Source organism: Peromyscus californicus, unplaced genomic scaffold (genome assembly GCF_007827085.1).
Source record: "Peromyscus californicus insignis strain IS unplaced genomic scaffold, ASM782708v3 Scaffold_13__1_contigs__length_99412109, whole genome shotgun sequence".
Taxonomy (NCBI): Eukaryota; Metazoa; Chordata; class Mammalia; order Rodentia; family Cricetidae; genus Peromyscus; species Peromyscus californicus.
This window is the reverse complement of record NW_026294424.1, coordinates 12,283,261-12,291,938: the sequence shown is the minus strand read 5'-3', so window position 1 is coordinate 12,291,938 and position 8,678 is coordinate 12,283,261.

Genomic DNA, 8,678 nt, shown 5'->3' with positions numbered 1-8,678 from the left:
ATTCAAACCTATCAAATAAAAATAATAAAATCTTTTTTTAAACTGCTGCATTTTTGAGTTTATTGTTATTCAATAAATTCTGACTGCAGAAAGACACACGTGTTAGTCTGTCTTTGGCACAGCACACTCACCATGTGGTTCTTCCTTGGTTTGTCTGTTTCATGTGTCCCAGGCAGGCATGGAACCCACTGTATAGCTGAGGATGATCTTGAATTTCTGATCCTCCTGCCTCTAATGCCCAAACTATAGATATGCACCACTATGCCATTCATGTGGTGTAAAGGAACAAACCCAGAGCTCTATGCATGTTAGGTAAACACTGTACCAACTGAGTTATACCACCATTTAGAACCTGTTTTCTTACCACTATGCTTGATGGGAATCAAGAAGTTTATTTTTATTGACATTTTATCCTTAGTCCGGATTTTTAATTTAATAAGTTTAAGTATCTAGTTGAGGTGACATACCCTAGTTCGACCAGTAGACTTAGGAAGAAGTATCCCTGTTCTTATTTTATCAATGACAGGTACAGAAACATTGAAGTCTCCATCTATGAGGACACAGGTAAACCTAGGGAAAAGAGGCCATCTACAAGGTCAGGGGGGAAACACTGGGAAAAAGCAACATTGCCTGTACCTTCTTGGTCTTGAACTTCTAGCACCAGCATTGTGAGACATCAAATGATTACGTCACCCAGTATGGTGTTTTGTTAAGTGCCCTGAGATACTTGCTCTCCACTAAAGACAGTATTCATGGAAATGTCCACAGATTCACGGGGCGGGGCTTGAGAAACACAGGTACGAAAAGGAAAGTGCTGGGCTGTGTGGTAGATACTAGGTCTTCAAGGGCTCCTTTTCCCCGCACCCAGTGCTGCCGTGGTTGTCCCCAAGAATGTGACACAAGTGTACCCTGTTCACACCATCTCTTTCAGGCCTCAGTCTCTAGATCCAGCTTCTCCTCATCTGCCATTAGGATAACCAACAAACCCACCCCTTGGGGGACCCAGCAAGAGACCCCAGGAGGAACAGGTATCCCTTTCATGCCATGCTACCCCCTGGGCATTCTCACCTACCACCATACGCCTAGTATCACAAAGTGACAGCCAGTGACATGTGTCCCCTCATGTCTTCTGTCACTGCCTCTTCTGAGTGCCTCTTTCCCAGCTGACTCTCTGGATGACACACGAAATTCCCAGCCCTGGCTGGCCCCCTCTGGACACTTCCACCCCTCTCAAGCACTAGATGCCTCTCCTGAGGCGTGCTGCTCTGGATTCTGTCCCTGTAGGAACCTTGTTTGGCACAGAACATCCTCAGTGGTGTGACAAGGGAGCCACAACCCAGGGGACACCTAAGAAGATGGCACCAGTCTGCTTCTAGCAAGCTGATGGCAGGAGCCCAGGGATCTGTCCTTTAGAAGCCAGTGAGAGGTGTCAGAGGAGCACAGGCCCAGGAGGACAACAGGAGCCCGGACAGGTCACACAGAAAACAGATGTACAGCTCAGTTCTCTGAGGAAGAACTGGACCCTTGCCACCCGCCCCTTATAAGTTCAAGCCCTCACCCCCACCCCTACACCCACTCCCACCCCCACCCCCACCCCCGCCTGGGCCCTCCCTGCACTTCACTAGGTCCAGCTGTAGGAAATCCTAAGGAAGAAGAGATGGAGTGAGGTAAGGAACTTGTTCCTGGGGCCCTCCGGCTGTTTGGCCCTCCCATAGTTGTTACAGGACACTACAGAAAACCAGGATACTTCAGAAAGAGTCCTGTGCTGACTTTGGAAGGACACCTCCCAGTCATCCAACTCTGTTCCCACCAAAGACTTTTACAGTCCTAAAAATTGCTCATTGCTTCATACACATACACAACCACTGTCTACATCTGTGCCCTCTCTGACTTTCAGACGACTTCCTGGTGCCCACATCCTGACTCCACAAGCATGGCAAAGTCATGATGGCTCACTGTGAGTTTCCACAACTCTGAAAGCTCTTCCCATTCAACCGGCACCAGCCAGGACGCCCCTGATGAGTAAAGTCAAGTCTCCAACACCTGTGTGGGAAGCAAGGGTCTTCCTTCCCGGCAACCAGTGGCTTGTCCCCACGTAAGTTTTTCAGAAACTGCAGTGTTAGGATAACTATTGCTGCAATGAAACACCATGACCAAAGTAACTTGGGGAGGGAAGGTAGCCAGGACAGGAACTCAGACAGGGCAGGATCTGGACAGAGGCCATGGAGGGGTGCTGCTTACTGTCTTGCTTCTCATGGCTTGCTCAGCCTGCTTTCTTATAGAACCCAGGACCACCAGCCTAGGGATGGCACCATGCACAATGGGCTGTGTGGGGACCCACAGAGACTCCATAGTGTGACCTTACTTCATTTTGACTCAAAGTCAGAGAGTCCAAGCTTGTTTTGCCCCACAAGGCTGCATAATAGGATGTTTTGGCCTAAAGTGTAGTTACCAGATGTCTTATACTTCAAGGCCTAGTTACAAGATGTTTTGCCATAAGGAGTGGCTACTAGATGTTTTGAGAATTAAGGAAGTGTTTACACTTGTCTCTACTTTGTACCTTGAACCATGGTGTCCTTGGGGGGAGGGGCGTCTTTTGCCTCTCCCCTTGCTGGTGTATAAAAAGCCCAAGAGGAATAAACTTGGGACGACTGTGGTATTGACTCAGAGCCCTCCCAATGCTACTCTGTGTCTCTGTCTTTTTTTTAAACATCTATTACACTAGGTATTATTTTTTAGATCTCTGTTTTTCGTATCTATTATTTTTTAATCTTCACTCCTCCCTTCAAGAACTGTTCAATAGTTGGGTGGGCGGCAGGGTTGGTCCCTCCCCATCAATCACTAATTAAGAAAATGCCCTACAGGCTTGCCTACAGCCCAATTTTTTTTTTTTTTTTTTTTGGTTTTTTCCAAGACAGGGTTTCTCTGTGTAGCTTTGTGCCTTTTCTGGAACCTCGCTTTGTAGACCAGGCTGGCCTCAAACTCACAGAGATCTGCCTGGCTCTGCCTCCCGAGTGCTGGGATTAAAGGCATGTGCCACCACCGCCTGGCCCTACAGCCCAGTTTTATGAAAGCATTTTCTTAATTGAAGTCTCCTTCTCTGGATGACTTTTGCTTGTGTCAGGTTGCCATAAAAGTATCCAGTACAAACAGCAAGAGTCCAGCCTTTTTATATTACAAGGGAAAGCCACATGCCACCATCTAACTAGGGAGTTCTCAGGGAGATGAAGACCAGTTACCTCTTAGGGAAATATTGAAGTTCACATTGTTGGGGTGTGTGTGTGTGTGTGTGTGTGTATGCAGAACCCAGAGTCTTGCACATGCTAAGCAAATGCTCTATCACTGAGCAATACCTCAAGCCCCCACGTTATTACTGGTCTTCCCTCTTGTCGCTGGGTAAATGAAAGTGAGATTCTGTCTGTGCTGCACCCACCCCTGGATAGCTTTGAGTTCTCACTCATACAGTGGTGCAGAAAGGTCTCCGACTGGCAGGTTGTTTCATGTGCAAAGCTTCTAATGAAAAAGTCAGGAAAACCCTTGTTGTACCACTCACTGAATGTGCCAGAGGTTTACAAGGGGCAAGGGACCAGTGCTGCCAGGAGCAGACATGACTCATTGTTATAAAAAGCCTTAGGTTATTAAAACATCTTAATTGCCATATTCTGTATGTCTCTGAAGTGTTTGAAGACCACCAACATATCTAAAATATATCTCCATTTAACCTTGAAAGCATACCTAACATAACTACAATTTTAATTATTATAGATAACTACTAACCTGAATTTCTTAATTATACATTATATTTTTTAATGAGCTACATAGGTACAAGACTTTAAACAAGAGTAGAAACAAGCCGGGTGGTAGTAGCGCATGCCTTTAATCCCAGCACTCGGGAGGCAGAGGCAGGAGGATCTCTGTGAGTTTGAGGCTAGCCTGGTTGTAGCTAGAGTTTTCTTTCCAGGTCCGGCCAAGCCCCAGCAGTCCAACAACCCACTTACAAAATAAAAACACAGACGCTTATATTATTTAAACTGTTTGGCCTAATGGCTCAGGCTTCTTGCCAGCTGTTCTTATATCTTAAATTAACCCATTTCTATTAGTCTATAAGTTGCCACATGGCTTACCGGTACCTTACATCTTGCTTGTCATGGCAGCGGCTGGCAGCGTCTCACTGACTCAGCCTTCCACTTCCCAGAATTCTCCTCTCTTCTTGTCCCACCTATACTTTCTGCCTGGCTACTGGCCAATCAACATTTTATTTGTACAGAGCGATATCCACAGCACCTGGTCTACAAAGTGAGTTCCAGGACAGGCTCCAAAGCTACACAGAGGGACCCTGTCTCGAAGAAAAAAAAAAAAAAAAGAAAAGAAAAGAAAAGTAGAAACATATATACAGTATAACAAAAATAACCTTAAATTTGTATCAATATACAAAAATCCTTAACAATGTAAACTATTTGATACTACTGGTTGTTCAAAAGTAGACTCAATAATCCACCCTTTTATCCCATCATTTCTACTACATTTCCCCTTTTTCCCTTCAGGAAGAGGTCCCTGAATCTAATCTCCTTGGTTCAGCTTTTTCCCTGACCATTACCTAAAGATAACAGAATTTTCCCAAGTTCCAGCCCTGAGAAAACTCCTCCCAGAGTCCTGGGGAAGACACTGCATCAGGCATGGGGTATCTGAGGGAAAGGAACCTATGTACACTATGCTCTTTTGTCCATTAACTTTATTCCTCTATGACAAAATTCTGTCTACACAGCTTCGGCTCTGTCCTCACATTCAGCTCCTCTCTGTGCCCAGTTTTCCTGTCCTCATAGTTTTAGTAAGCTCCTATGCTTTTGACCTGATCTTCATCCTCTGTTCCTTTGTCCTCCATCTATCCTTCCTGGCTCCTTACCCCTGATAAGCCCCACAAGAGATCTGCCTTACCCTCTACCAAATCTCTGTCTTCTTCTCCTCTCTCCGGCCACGTGTCTGCCTCTGGAATTCCGCTTCAGTCTTTATTGCCCCTGGTTATGCAAAAAGCTCTATTGTCCTCAGTCAATCTCTCTGCCAAGCCCCTAAGCCTGAAGGAAGGGGATGGTCTGAGCTTCGTTTGTGCAAGAAGCAAAGCTATGCATCTACAGCCTGCTTGTCTCCTAGGCTCAGTGGGGGAGTTAGTTACCTAGAGGTTCAGCAGGTTCAGCAGGTCTGAGAAGCTGGACTGTTTGCCAAATGGTCTAGTAATATATGGGCCCACAAAAAATTCATAGCAAGGTACAGCTGAATATTAAGGCTGTATAACACCAAATATTCCATGATAAATGGCTTCCCATTTGACAGACCCTTGGTTGGTCAAAGTATAGCTTTAATACACAGCTGAATCTCTATAATATATTCTTGTGGCCTGCAAGAATATATTACTAATAACAACTTGTAACCAACTCTCCTAAATGATGACAAACATCCATAACCCACCAAATGACCAAAAACCACCCACCCCACCTCTTGGGAATGTGGGCATCATGTTCTCTAGACTGCTTCCTGTTGTCTGGGGGTGACAACATCTTTAGGGGACCCTGAGAAAATTGAGATCATGGTCAAGTCCTGGGAGAGCTAGCTGTATCATTTGGTGTCCAGTTGCTGTGTAATGGGAAAGTTCAGAGCTTATCTGAAGTCCTGGCTGGAATAGTACATAAGGCTGGACCATTTCAACTAGCAACTTTAAAGTTGTTTTGGATGCAGAATTTTGAGGAAACTGTAACAGAGGCATTCTGAGAGGCTGGATCATCTGGGCTACTTGTCTTCATTGGTGTCTGGTCCTTTATTTTTCTGCAAACACACGAACTTTTAAAGGTAACATACATATCTATATTAACACAAGTATGGAATGTGCAGTGTGCACGAGTCAGTTAAAGATTTTTTATGTTTGAGCAGTAAAAATGAATCTGTTAATTTTATAAGTTTGTTTGGACTGTATAACCAAACCTCTATCCATGTCATATGAAAGGATAGCATGCTATAATAAGTCATGAGGACTCCAGAGTCAACAAGATTTTTCATGTCTCATCCAATCTCAGAGCTGTTCCCATAGTAGAGGGGTCAGCATATTATTACCTGTCCTATAGTCTTTTTTGTTTGTTTTTTTTTTTATGTCTGTAGCCAAGATTTTCAGGAAGTCTCCCCCAATCAAATCTAATCACAATTAACTTTAAAGGAATCCATAGCATTTCATTTCCTATGGAAACAAAACCATAACCTCTCCCCCAATATAACAGCTTCCATTCTGAAGCCAAGACAATTTTAACAGTTTAGCAGTTTCGGTAGTCCAATACTTCTAAGCAGCTATTGTTTTTTGTTCATTAGCATTTTAAAAATTCAAAATCAACAAAACACTATACAGGACTAGACACCCTGTGTATTTCCCATCTTTATATGGCTTATTCCTTTTATATTACTTTACTCTCTCTTTAAAGACTTAATTATTTTTAAACTATTTATTCTTCTATGACTGTCTATACCCATTTTCTTTTCTTTCTTCAGCATCTAAGCACATTTTTAAGCACAGTATATCTGTTCAGAGGTTTTCTGGGTCTGGACCTGACTTTATTGTGTGCCTACCACGTTTCTAATTGTGTGAGACCAATCTCAAACTGCCATGTCAGCCGCTGTGCATCTCAACTTAGCGCATGGCGCTGACAGCTGGCTCCAGTCCACAAACACCAACCAGGAGCCTTGTCTCTGTATGCCACAGCCCACCTGAGAGACTATAGGACTAGGAAGCTGTATCTGGCTCCGTGTTTGCATTTTTGGAACTTTTAAAAAAAGCTTTCTCAGATCCTATGCAGAAATACATGCCCCTATGTTGGACACCATATGTAGCGAGTCTTTCTCTGTCCCACTAGCCAGCTCCCAAACAATGAGACAGAGACTTCTTACTAATTATGAAAGCTCAGCCTATAGCTTAGGCTTATTCCTAGCTATCTCTCATAACTTAAATTAACCCATATTTTTATTAATCTGTATTATATCATGTAGCTTTCACCTCTAGCCCATCTTGCACCTCCTGTTTCCTCCCTGTGTCTGGCTGGCAACTCCATCTTTCTTCTTCCCAGAGTCATCTATGTCCCCAGAAGTCCCACCTAACCTCTTCCTAGCTATTGGCCTTTCAGCTTTTTATTACAACAATCATAACAATACATTTCCACATGTATGCGCAGCTGTATGTACCTGTGTACACGGGCACTCATACCACACAAACAGATAGTGCTTGAGGGTACCTGAGTATGTGAAAAGCAGTTTGAACCTCATACAAACACTGAAACTTTGTCCATCTGAGGCCTCAGTGTCATCTGACATTTGGGTGTAAGGAAAATTGGGAGAGGCTGAGGCAGGATCGGTCATGGACCTTCCAACCCACAAAGTCTAGGCCAATAATGGTTACTACTTTTTTTAACACTTGGTCTGCACAGTTGCATCTAGTAACTGGAAAATACTTCATGAAAACGGGCACCTCCGTGATGTTTGCTGACTCTACCGTGCTCATTTTAAAAACCCAGCTTAAACTAATCAGGGTTGTGATTAGTCAGGTGGCATCTCATTAGCTATTATGTCATCTGCCAGGGGCTTGTTTATGGTAACCATGTAACTATGTATAAAAACGATAAAACAGGAGCTCACGTGTACAAATACTGATGTGAAAAACAGAACTCCTCTGGTGTTCTAGAAGTTCCAGACCCTCCCAAGTGCAGCCCACAAAGGAGATTCTCAGATACGGTTTCTCCATCTCTGCTGGGCTGTCTGGCCTCTAGTTTTAATCACACCACGTGGTAATCATTTTAGTTTTGCCTGTTTCTGACATTTCTATAAGATGGTGAATACAGCAATTTGGTTTCATTGTCTGAGATCATTTTACATCAAGTGGGAAGCTATCCAAATTCACCTAAGGACATCAAACTGTACACAACTGCTCTTGGCCACATGGATGGTTACCAGATGCTCCCAGCATTGCTATAGAGGGCATTACCACCATGAACATTCTTTTCCACATTTTCTGAGCCATGTAAGCTTTTTCCAAGTAGTTAAGGCAGCAGGTTTAGGACAAGAGGTAAACTACCAAATCATACATGTTTGCACAGGTTGAATTTGGTTAATGCTAGGATTTGTGGCAAAGACACACACCATCATTCCCTTCACTTCCGGTGGGTGACATTGTTATTACTGTTATGGGAGTGGGCTGCACAGGAAGAAGGGATATAGGAAGTAGTGGGCTTCCTCATCATGGAGACATGGGAACAAACACCATGTTTCCTGGGGTAAACTCTGGAGTGTCATGATAAGCAGTTGTGACTTGGCGTCAGGGGATGCCATTCTAAGCCCAACTCCAAAGGATGCCCTGAGGCATGGCAGGACCCTGGAGTTCTAAATGGGAGGAATTGGTCCGTCAGGGCAAACCCAGCCACATTCCTAATTCTGTGTAACTCGCTGAGAGAAGACGCCCAGTTGGTTTGACAGTGTTTATCCTAGTAACGGAAATAGACCCACAAGCTCAACTGTGACAGCAGCATACTGGTGCTTATTAGATGCAAATGAGATGCTCTGTTGAACTACCTTTCTTGCAATTCAGGCCCTAAACTGGTTCCTATAGCTGTGCCACACCATTATGTGCCCGGGTGCTGCAAGCCTTTTAATTT